A 12776-nucleotide genomic window follows, 5' to 3' on the forward strand; every position below is an offset into this window, starting at 1 on the left:
ATGCAACACATCACTAGGGCTCATCACTAGAGTCCCGTGTAACATGCAAATCCAGTCACAGCACTCACTCAGTGTCTCCACCAGAGCAGAGTCCTCTCCAATGGGGCCCCCTGTGGGGTAGGGAGTCTAGAGGACCTAGTGACATGTGCCCACCCCCACTCCTGATGACTTGGCTAAGAGGGAGGGGCCGCCATATAATCAAATCAGGCTTGGGGGGCAGGGCACAGACAGTGACATCAGCACAGTGACACTGATATCTTGCTCTTCAGAGAGGCTCTTCAGAGAGTGGCTTTGTGTGTCTCCTGCCTGCCAGGCCCAGTGAGCATCACATTTGCGGGTTAGGCCCTGTGGGATCCCCTGAATGAAATCAACTCTTTCTCCCAGTGTTGGTGACAAGGGATGATAGGGGCATGACTCACCTGGCCTGGCTGGCATGCTGTGTGGTGCTGTGCTGTGTTGTGCTGTGTTGTGCTGTGCTGTGCTGTCCTTTCCTGTGCTGTGCTGTGCTGTGCTGTGCTGTGCTGTGCTGTGCTGTGGGCACCAGGGAAGCCAGAGCACCTGGATAAAGTTCCTGCTGAGCTCGGCAGGGTCACTGAACAAAACAAATTGCAGTCCAGCTAAACAACCAGGTGACATCCAACACAACAGAGAAATGATCCAGGAAGCCTCAAGAGACACAAGGGGCTGGGAGACAGCTCATCTGGTTCAGCCTGCACCTGACCATGTGCCAGGACTCCCATAGGAGCACCACGCACAGGCTATGAGTGATAAAGCAGTGCTTGGCGTCTCACTTTCTCTCTGTGTCTGATACTGAAAAGAGGGCAAAGGACACAGGGTGGTGGTACACCCAGTAGAACACACATGGTACAGTGTGGAAGGACCCACACATTTTCTAAAATATTTATTTATTTATTCCCTTTTGTTGCCCTTGCTGTTTTATTGTTGTAGTTAATTGATGCGATTGTTGTTAGATAGGACAGAGAGAAATGGAGAGAGGAGGGGAAGAAAAAGGGGGGAAGAGAAAGGTAGACACCTGCAGACCACTTGTGAAGCGACCCCCCTGTAGGTGGGGAGCTTGGGGCCTCGAACCCACCCATTTTTATTAATATAAGAACTACTTTATTTATTTATTGCCTGTAGGGTTTCATACCTGAGTGATTCCACTGCTCCTGCAGAATTTTTCTTTTTTACTTTTTTCTTTTTTCTTAATGTTTATTTCTTCCCTATTGTTGCCCTTGTTTTATTGTTGTAGTTATTGTTGTTGTTATTGGTGTTCTCATTGTTGGATAGGACAGAGAGAAATGGAGAGAGGAGGGGAAGACGGGGGAGGGACAGAAAGACAGACACCCGCGCTTCACCCACTGTGCTACCACCCGACTCCCTCTTTTCTTTCTCTTATTTTCTTTTGCTTCCAGGGCTTCTGTTCTTTGTTTTTTCACATCTATTTCTTTCTCGTTTTATTATTTTTTAAAATTTCCTTATTGGGGAATTAATGTTTTACATTCATTAGTAAATACTATAGTTTGTACATGCATGACATTTTCCAGTTTTCCATATAACAATACAACCCCCACTAGGTCCTCTGTCATCCTTCTTGCATGTGTATTCTCCCCCCCACCCACCCAGAGTCTTTTACTTTGGTGCAATACGCCAATTCCGGTTCAGGTTCTACTTGTGTTTTCTTTTCTGATCTTGTTTTTCAACTTCTGCGTGACAGTGATATCATCCCATATTCATCCTACTCTTTCTGACTTATTTCACTTAACATGAATTTTTCATGCTCCATCCAAGATTGGCTGAAAATGGTGAGGTCAGCATTTTTTATAGCTGGGTAATATATATAGCACAACTTGCTCAGCCACTCATCTGTTGTTGGACACCTGGGTTGCTTCCAGGTTTTGGCTATTGCAAATTGAGCTGCCAAGAACATATGTGTACACAGATCTTTTTGCATGGGTATGTTGGGTTCCTTAGGATGTATCCCCAGGAGAAGAATTGCAGGATCATAGGGTAGGTCCATTTCTAGCCTTATGAGAGTTCTCCAGACTATTCACCACAGAGGCTGGGCCAATTTACATTCCCACCAGCAGTGTAGGAGGGTTCCTTTGACCTTACACCCTCTCCAGCATTTGCTGCTGTTACCTTTTCTGATGTATGCCATTCTCACAGGAGTGAAGTGGCATCTCATTGTTGTCTTTATTTGCATTTCTCTGACAATCAGAGACTTGGAGCATTTTTTCATGTGTTTCTTAGCCTTTTGGATCTCTTCTGTGGTGAATATTCTGTCCAAGTCCTCCCCCCATTTTTGGATGGGGTTATTTGTTGTCTTGTTGTTGTTGTCTTACCCTCCTAATTTCCCAATGTCCTAGAAAATCAAGTGGAAAAAATAAACAAACAACGACAACAAAGAAAAAAAAAAACACCTAAATACAAACAAACAAAAAATCCCGAATAACTTTAAAGGGTGCTATTCACTATTTAACCACATGATGGAGCCAGAATGCAGTCAATGATTCAGGAGACTGCTCAGCATCTTTGGTCAAGACATGCCAACAATCTTACCCACCTCAGCCCCTGTCCCCCAAGAGATGAACTCATTTGCTTTTCCAAAGAGTCAGTCCCTTCATATAATAACCTCAAGCACGCCCACCACTATTCCAGCCTCCACATGAAGTGAATTCCTACACACAGACATAGTAAAAGGCTGTGTCCCCAGATAGTCCAGATCAAGTGTTCATTAGCTTCTTTCCACAGGTATTTAACTTTTCTTCCCCCTAGCTTCTTTTTCATCTTCTTCCAGAACCTTGCTCACTTCTGGCTTATGGTGATGCAGGGAATTGAACCTAGGGCCTTGTTAGTCTCAGGAATGATTGTCTGTTTGCATAGCCATTATGCTATCTTATCCCCACACACTCTTTTCCATTCTCTCTTGCTCCCTCCCCCATCTCCATTCCCCCACCCTCAATACCAGTGGTGGATTGGATTAAACCTGGGACTTTCGAGCCTCAGGCATGAGAGCCTCTTTGTTAAACCATTATGCTGTGTTAACTCCCCTCCCCCTTTTCTTGTGAAAGGATTTTAAAAACCTATTTTACCAGAGCACTCCTCAGCTTACAGTGATGTGGGGAATTGAACCTGGGACCTTGGGCTACAGGCATGAAGGTTGTTTGCATAACCATTATGCTATCTTCCCAGCTCCATAGGTATTTATGATTATTATTTTACAGTTATTATTTTTAACTTTATTTTCATGTGATAGAACATAGAGCAATCGAGAGAGAACGGGAGACAAAATTTGAAAGAGACAGAGAGACACCTGTAGCTCTGCTTCACCACTCATGAAGATTTCCCCCTGCAGGTTGGGAATGGGGGCTCGAACCCAGGTCCCTACACACTGTAATGTGTGCACTTAACCAGGTGTACCACCAACTGAACCCCCAATATTGAAGAATTTAAAGGATCTATTCTTTATAAATAATTCAAAATGGCTTAGTCAAATATGTATATGCACAGTGCTTTTTTTTTTTTACATTTTGAAGGTAGATGTCTTCTTAATATAATCAAAAGTCTGTTTCAGAAGCTCTAAATGGCATTTTTCAAGGAATCAAAGCACACAGCACGGAGTAGCCTCAGCTTGTAGTCACTGTGATGGATGTTGTGTGATGAGAGCAGGAGCTCCTGACACAGAATCATAATGGAGACATAGACTAGCCTCTCAGTCAGTATTTGATTAAGGGTGGCACTGCTTCCCAGCTCTCTCTCTCATCTGTTAGAGAGCAATTGATAGAGAGTTAGCAGCTGCCTGCAGTGCTAGCAGAGTGGCCTGGTGGGAGAGGTGTTTCCTGACAAGCTAGAGGCAAGAGGTTCAAATCCCCAGGAGAGTAGAGCAACTTACACACACACACACACACACACACACACACACACACTATATAAATATATATATATATTTGCCTCCAGGGTTATTGCTGGAGCTCGGTGCCTGCACTACTGGAGGCCATTTTTCCCATTGTGTTGCCCTTGTTGTTGTGCTTGTTGTAGTTGTTATTATTGTCCTAGCTGTTGTTGTTGTTGGATAGGACTGAGAGAAATTGAGAGAGGAGTGGAAGTCAGAGGGGTTATGAGAAAGATAGACACCTGCAGACCTGCTTCTCTACTTGCGAGGTGACCGCTCTGCAGGTGGGGAGCTGGGGGCTTGAATCTGGATCCTTACACTGGTCCTTGTGCTTTGTGCCATGTGCTGCACTACTGCACAGCTCCTCACTATAAGTTTTAAGCACATGTATAACTTGTACAGTGAACATTGAAAAGTAATTTCACAATAATCCTTGCATATTTTGAGGCAAATCCACAGCAGGCATCCACACATACAGTGTTTTACACTCAAACACTTTCTAGAGTCAAGTTGAAGTGATACTTTCCCAGAAAAAATGAAAATACTCCTGAGCTCAAGTGGAAATATGCTCCTAGGGCACCTGTGTGTGTGCACAAGTTACAAAGCTTATGAGAGAGGAGAGAGAGAAAGAGAGAGAGAGAGAGAGAGAGAGAGAGAGAGAGAGAATGTAGTAATTACAACGTTGACTTGCAGGGAATGAGACCCAGCTGTGTCAAAGATTGGCTGAGGGGAGTGATGGAGCACAACCTTCACAGCTTTCTCTCATCTGTCAGAAAGCACTAGGAAGACAATCAGCACCTGCCAGTAGAACTGAGATAGCCACTTGATGGTTCTTTGGGTTAGCAAGGACAGGAAACTGGGTTTAAACCTCATCCTCTGCACAGTGATGTGGTCCTGAGAAGGAGGAGAGCCTATGATTCTTTCCATTCACATGATATTGCCCTAACAGAGAGATGACCTTGGCAGAGTTCTCAAAATCAATATGAGAGTGGAGAAACTCTCAAATTATATCTTGACTACTGGCTGTTGTCCACTGAATTGAGATCCGCAAGAACAAATATCTTGTCATTCCTTGATATAAAACTGTGATGTAGAATTCCTATAAATATGCCTTGGAACCAAGATGTCCCATTCTCCAAATAGGTTTTGTTATTGTTTTCTTACTTAGTAACCAGACATGATATAAAGGATAAAATAATATTACTTATCATTACAGATATTAAGGATAAGGAATAATATACTATATCAAGATTAATTACTTGGAATATAGCAGTCATTTTGAATACTTTATTCATTCTATTTGATCAACATGAGTGAATGAGATTCTGACCAATCAAATATTCTAGTTAATAAATAGTAACAATGTGAGTAATAATTTAACAATAGTTCTTTAAGAGGTCACTGTTGGGAGTTGGGCGGTAGCACAGCGGGTTAAGCGCATGTGGGACAAAGCAAAAGGACCAGTGGAAGTATCCCAGTTTGAGTCCCCAGCTCCCCACCTGTAGGGAATCGCTTCACGAGTGGTGAAGCAGGTCTGCAGGTGTCTATCTTTCTCTCCCTCTCTCTGTCTTCCCCTCCTCTCTCCATTTCTCTCTGTCCTATCTGACAACAAAGACATCAATAACAACAACAATAATACAACAAGAACAACAAAAGGGAATAAGTAAATATTTAAAAATTTTTAAAAATAATTCTTATGTAGGGAGTTGGCGGTAGCATAGTGGGTTAAGTCCACGTGGCACAAAGCTCAAGACTGGCATAAGGTTCCTGGTTTGAGCCCCGGGCTTCCTACTAAAAAAAAAAAAAGAGGTCATTGTTGTAGCAAGCTATACAACAATTACCTTTATACTACTTCACTCCTAATTTCAAAGTCATATCAGCACTATTACGTATCACATAAATTATTTCTTTTTAATTTCTTTTTCATTATCTTTATTTATTTATTTATTGGATAGAGACAGCCAGAAATCAGGAGGGAAGGAGGTGATAGAGAGGTAGAGGGAGAGGGAGAGAGACATACAGACAGACAGACACCTGCAACACTGCTTCACCACTTCCTTCACCAAAGCCTTCCCCCCACTGGTGGGGACTGGAGGCTCAAACCCAGGTCCTTGCTCGGTGTAACCAATACACTCAACTAGGTGCACCACTACCTTGCCCCACATAAGTTATTTCTTTTTCTTTTAAAAAATATTTATTTTATTCTCTTTTGTTGCCATTGTTTTATTATTGTAGTTATTGTTGTCAGTGTTGTTGGATAACACAGAGAGAAATCGAGAGAGGTCGGGAGACAGAGAGGAGGAGAGAAAACTCAAACAGAGCCAGCCTGGGCTGCAACTCACTCAGCAATTCGAGGGAGATGACTCAAAACAGACACGTGGTGGTGAGACAATGCAAAATCTTTATTGATCAGAAAGCCAAGGCTTTTAAAAGGTAGACCCTTAAATGACAAGTCGGGAATGGAAATGGCTATGAAAGAGGCAGAGAAAGGAAAAAGGGGGCTGGAAAGCTAGGAACTTCCTTAGCAACTGTTGCAAGGGTTTTAATTGGTAGGATTAATGATAATACCCTCGGGGCATGGAGGGTCTTGAGGGCAGAAAGAAGATAGACCAAAGGAGTGGAATGGGTGGGGATCTTTCAGGCAAAACAATGATTAAGTATATGTCCCCTCAAGTCAAGCCCTGGCAAGCTCTACCACATCCTCACAATTTCCCAACAACAAAAGGGAAAAAATAGCATCTCAGAACAGTGGATTTGTAGGGCAGGCACCCAAGCCCAGCAATACCCTCGAGGCAAAAAAAGATTATTAAACAAATTTATTATCTTTATTTATTGGACAGAGACAGAAAGAAATCAAGAAGGGAGGGAGCAGATCAAGAGGAAGAGACACAGGGAGTCAGGCAGTCGCACAGCGGGTTAAGCACAGGTGGTGCAAAGTGCAAGGACCCGCGTAAGGATCCCAGTTTGAGCCCCGGGCTCCCCACTTGCAGGGGAGTCATTTCACAGCAGTGAAGCATATCTGAAGGTGTCTATCTTTCTCTTCCCCTCTCTGTCTTCCCCTCCTCTCTCCATTTCTCTCTGTCCTATTCAACGACAGTGATAACAACAGTGGATTCGAGCCCCAGTGATAACCTTCGAGGCAAAAGAAAAAAAAAACTAAAAAACTGAAACTGTAATAAAGGGTTGAGAAGTATGGAAGGTCTGAGGCAGTGCAGATGTGTAGTGCAGGCTGGCCTTCATGGGGTGAGCAAGGGACGACAGGTGGAGACGGTGAAGGCCGAGCTGAACCTTTACTGAGAAAGCACTTCAGTAACACTGATAGCTCTTGCCTCCTAGAGGGGTCCCCCCACTTGGGTCTCTTATGTGGAGGCTAAGTTTTCCCAGGCACACCTCTGAAGGAAAGATAACAGTAACCAAAGCAACCAGACCCTGAGCAATGGGTCCAAGTCCCACCCCTTAACCTGCAGCCTCTTCTTCTGGGATGATCCTTAAAAAAAAAAATTTACTTATTCCCTTTCGTTGCCCTTGTTGTTTTATTGTTGTAGTTATTGATGTTGTCGTTGTTGGATAGTATAGAAAGAAATGGAAAGAGGAAGGTAAAACAAAAGGAGAGAAAGAGAGACACCTGCAGACCTGCTTCATCACTTGTGAAGCGACTCCCCTCCAGGTGGGGAGCCGGGGACTGGAACTGGAATCCTTACACTGGCACTTAAGCTTCGTGCCACCTGCGCTTAACCCACTGTACTACCACCTGACATCCCAGGTAGACACGTTTTGCTCTCCAGCCTGTGCCCGGACCTGTGCCAAACTTATCAGAAAGATCTGAGCCCCTGGCCCAAGCTTGAATAAAAGGCTCCTTTAGTCCTCCACCTGCCTTGGCTTCAGTTGTCTTGATTATTAACAGAGTTCGTCAGCATCCTCTTTTTCATTCAGTCCACAGACCTGCAGCGCAGCCCTGCTGTCATGGGGGACATGGTCCAGGGAGGGGCTGGGCTACAGGATGGGTGGCTGTGATGGCTCTGATGGACCAGGGTTTGAGCCTCCAGTCCTCACCTGCAGGAAGAAAGTTTTGCAAGTGAAGCAGGGCTGCAGGTGTCTCTCCATCTCTCTCCCTCTCTGTTAACCCTAACCCTCTCAATTTCTGGCTGTCTCTATCCAGTAAATAAAGATAATAATAATAGTAATAATAATAATAAATAGTAATAATATCTTATTCCAAAAATGTAAAGACTTTGTTTCATTTGTCCTGGTCTTGTCATATACTGTTCTGCACCAGGAAACATGCTCATCTATAATTTTTAAATAAGTGGATATAAAGTAACAAGATTTTCGTAGTGGTGAAAGTTAAGTGAATGATACATTTAAAAAAAATCTAGTGGTCCAGGAGATGGTGCAGTGGATAAAGCATTGGACTCTCAGGCATGAGGTCCTGAGATCAGTCCCTGGCAGTACATGTACCAGAGTGATGTGTGGTTCTTTCTCTCTCTCTCCTCCTATCTTTCTCATTAATAAATAAAAGATATTTAAAGATCTGAAAACTGTCTTATACTGAATGGATTGTATGTTGAAATGTTGTAAAATGAGGTAAAAGCTAGAATAGAGGTAGTAAAGACCCTTCAGGACCAACAAGATGGCCGAGACAGAGAGCTGCCCACTTTGCTTTGTGCACCAACTGGGCTCAGGCCTGGGCCTCACCACACTGTAGAAGATGGCAGTGCTGAGAGCTTTCCCCTCTCTCTGTCCTTGTGTGGGTGGAAGAAATTGGCATAGACAGTGAAGCCCCAGTGATACCAAAAAGAACAGGAGCAAAAAAAAAAAAAAAAAAAAAAAGAAGAAGAAGAAAAGAAAAGAAAAGAAAAGAAGAAAATGAAACAGCCTCAAGGTCTTTGATCCATAGGCTCAACAACCTAGTTGGTGGAAGAAATAATTTCCTACATAGAGTTAACCCTACTATCCCACTGTATTGACAGCACATCTATAGAAAATATTTAATTGTCATTTGAAGTTTGATTTTATAAAATTTTAAAAACATTTTTTTATTTATTTTTACCACAGGGGTTCTCTCTATGGGTCGGTGCCTGTGTGATGAGTTTATTGCATCCAATGGCCAGTTTCCCTTTCATTATTATTTTTTTCATTATGATAGAGACAGACAGAAGTAGAGTGAGAGAAGGTGACAGGGCAGGAGAGAACCAGCACTGGCCCAAGTCAAGGGCCAAGAAGACACCAGGTGGCATGACCTTGGAGGTTACAGGGTCCTTTGATTTTTTTTCTCAGCTGCTTACTCCCTGATCAGCTCTGGCTGATTCTGGTGCTGAAATAGATCCAAATACATCTCTAAAGTATGAGACAATTTCTAAATTCTTTTAAAACATAAACCATGGGAAGAATCATTTTACAGAATATTGCTGGGGGGCCAGGTGGTGGTGCCCCTGGTGAAGCACACACACTATAGTGTGCAAGGACCAGGGTTCAAGGCCCTGGTCCCCACCTACAGGGGGAAAGCTTAACAAGTGGTGAAGTAGAACTGCAGGTGTCTCTCTGTCTCTCTCCTCTTATCTCCTCCTCTTCTCTCAATTTCTCTCTGTCTCTGTCCAATAAAAAGTAAATAAAATAAAAATTGCTGAATGCCTCCAGCTAACAGTTAATATCAATCTACATATACATTCAACTTCTGATTCTTATTCAACATTATGTACTTGTTATAAGATGATAATTCACAATGAAAATATGTGAATGAATCTATTAGAAGAATCTCGTTTCTAAGTACTTGAAGAAAATTGGGTGATTTTTGTTCATTTTGCTGCCGTGTGTAGGGGATGAGTGCTTTCATGCGACTGAATCCCAAAACCGTAGCTAAAGCAAATCTGCCTGAACCTTTTAGAGGTGAAGTTCCTATGAGTCTGACAGCCCAGGGAACTGAATGAAATCATGGGCACCTGACTGTGCTTTACCCGTGTGCCAGCAGCATGAGGGAAATATAGGATATGTGATCCATTGCCTCCTTAATCTTTTAATCATTCTTTATGGCACAACACAAACATCTGTCTTGTTTTTCCTGGACTGAATGAGGAAAAGCATTGTTCAAGCATCACGTCATTAGTAATAATGTCGTATTTTCTTTCAAATAGTTTATAAGATACTAAAGGAAGGTAAGAAAGAAAGAGAAATCTGAGGAACCCCTCAGCCTGGTCAAGCACTCAGAAGATGCAGCAGGACAGTGAGAACAGGCTTCTCCCCACCTCTCTCCCACTCAAGCAGACACAGACACAAACACATCTGTCTGGTGCTCAACACCTTGATGTTTCAAACCAGTGAGTCTCTCACTGATGTTAATCTGTATGTTTCTTGTCTGTGATCAGATGGAGTGCATCTTACCAGAGCTGATTAAGACAAGAAGTGGTGGAAAGGAAGGGTGGGGCACCCGGTTGAGAGCACTAGCTATAAGCTGCTGGGTTTAAGCTGATGGACTACCACCTATCCTGCCTGAAGAGGAAGAGCTTTATGAGCAGGGAAGCAGTGCTGCAGGTGTCTCTCCTTCTCTCTTTCCATCTCCTCATTCACTCTCACATCTCTGTCCCTGTCCAGAGAACTATAATAAAATGATCATTAAAAAAGAACACTAAGGGAGTTGGGCAGCAACACAGTGGTTTAAGCGCACGTGGTGTGAAGTGCAAGAACCAGAGTAAGGATCCCAGTTCGAGTCCCTGGCTCCCCCACCTGCAGGGTAATTGCTCCACAGGTGGTGAAGCAGATCTGCGGGTGTCTAGATTTCTCTTCCCTTCTCTGTCTTCCCCTTCTCTCTCCATTTCTCTCTATTCTATACAATGATAGTGATAACAATAATAACAACAATAAAAAACAAAAGGGCAACAAAAGGGAATAAATAAATAAATAAATAAAATATTAAAAAAAACAAAGAAAACGAAAAAGAGTGGAAGCCACCTAGATGCCCATCATCAGATGACTTGACTGAATAACGAGTTTCTGCCCTAACTTTAGTGATTTCTGTCCTTCTGGTTGCTTTAGGGTTCCTTTGTTGTTCTTCTTCTAGGTCTTTAAGATGTACAATCAGGCTGTTTATTAGTGCTTTCTTTTGTTTCCTAATGTGTGCTTGTATGGCTATGAACCTCCCTCTCAGTACGGCCTTAGCTGTGTCTCAAATATTTTGATGGCTTGTGTCTTCATTTTCATTGAACTCTAAAAACATTTTGATTTCTTCCTTTATGTCCTCTTTGACCCAGTAGTGGTTAAGGAGTGTACTGTTGATCTCCCACATTTTGGGACTATTACTAATCTTTTGTTGATTGTTAAGTGTTAGTTTAACTCCACTGTGCTCTGAGAAGATGCTTGGGATGATTTCAATGCTCTTGAATTTGCTGATGCTGTCTTTGTGGCCTAACATATGGTCTATCCTTGAGAATGACCCCTGTGAACTTGAGTAGAATGTGTATTCCAGTTTCTTGGGATGAATGACTCTGAAAATGTCCAATAGTTCTACTTTATCTATCTCCTCATCTAGCTCCCTCGTGTCTTTATTGATTTTCTGCCTAGAAGATGTGTCGAGTTGAGAGAGTAGGGTGTTGAAGTCCCCTACTATGACTGCATTGCTGTTAGTATATTGCTATAGCTCTTTCAGTAGATGTTTGATGTATTTAGATGGCTTCTCATTGGGTGCATAGATGTTAATAATTGTTAAGTCCTCTTGATCCACTGAGCATTAAGTAGTTTCCATCCCTAGATGTTAAAATATTATTTATTTTAAAGTCTATCATGTCAGATATGAGACTAGCTGTTCCTGCCCTTTTCTGTGGGCCATTAGCCTGTATGATAGTTTTCCATCCTTTCACTTTGAGTCTGTGTTTGTCTTATTGAGTTAGGTGGGTTTCCTGTAGACAGCATGTTGTTGGGTTGTGGTTTCTTTTTGTTTATTTTATTTTTGAGAGAGATGAAAGGAGGGGGGGGGGAACACCGGAGCACTCCCCCAGCTTTGGCTTATGTTAGTGCAGGGGAATTGAACTTGGGACTTTGGAGCCTCAGGCATGAGAGTCTTTTGCATAACCATTAGGCTATCTACCCCCGGGGTTGTGTTTTCTGATCCATCTTCCTACTTTATGCCTTTTAATAGGTGAATTCAGGCCACTGATATTTATTGATATCAAAGATTGAAGATATTTTAATGCTATTCTTGTAGAGTTTTAGAGTGTTCTGATATATGGCCTATTTCTGGTGGTCTGTTTATAGGAGAACTTTTAGAACTTCTTTCGGGGAAGGCCTGGTGATAGTTGATTCATTCAACTGTTGCTTGTCTGAGAAGGTTTTTTTATGCCTCCATCTAGTCTGAATGACAGTCTTGCAGGATACAGTAGTCTTAGTTGAAAGCCTTTCTCATTGAGCACTTGATAGATATCTTGCCATTCTCTTCTGGCCTGTAGTCTTTGTGTGGAGAAGTATGCTGCTAATCTTATGGGGTTTCCTCTGTAGGTAACTCTTTCTCTTGCAGCCTTCAGGATCCTTTCTTTATCCTTATTCCTTTCCATTCTAATAGGATGCGTCTTGGTGTCTTTAAGTCTGGGTTAATTCTGTTTGTGACCCTCTGGGCTTCTTGAACCTTTATGTCTTTGATGTTGTCTAGACTAGAGAAATGTTCAGCTATTATGGCCTGAAGAATGTTTTCTTCCCCCCACCCCTTTCTTCCTTTGGTAAGCCAATAATGTGTATATTATTTCTTTCGAAGTCATCCCATAGGTCTCTGTTGTTGTTTTCAGTATCTCTTCATTTCTTTTTGAGATCTCTTCCTTTAGTTGTCTCTAATTTGTCTTCAATCTTTCTAATTCTGTCTTAAGCCTCATTTGTTCTATAATCTCTCCCCTCTAATGTT

This window comes from Erinaceus europaeus, chromosome 14, assembly GCF_950295315.1.
Source record: "Erinaceus europaeus chromosome 14, mEriEur2.1, whole genome shotgun sequence".
NCBI lineage: Eukaryota > Metazoa > Chordata > Mammalia > Eulipotyphla > Erinaceidae > Erinaceus > Erinaceus europaeus.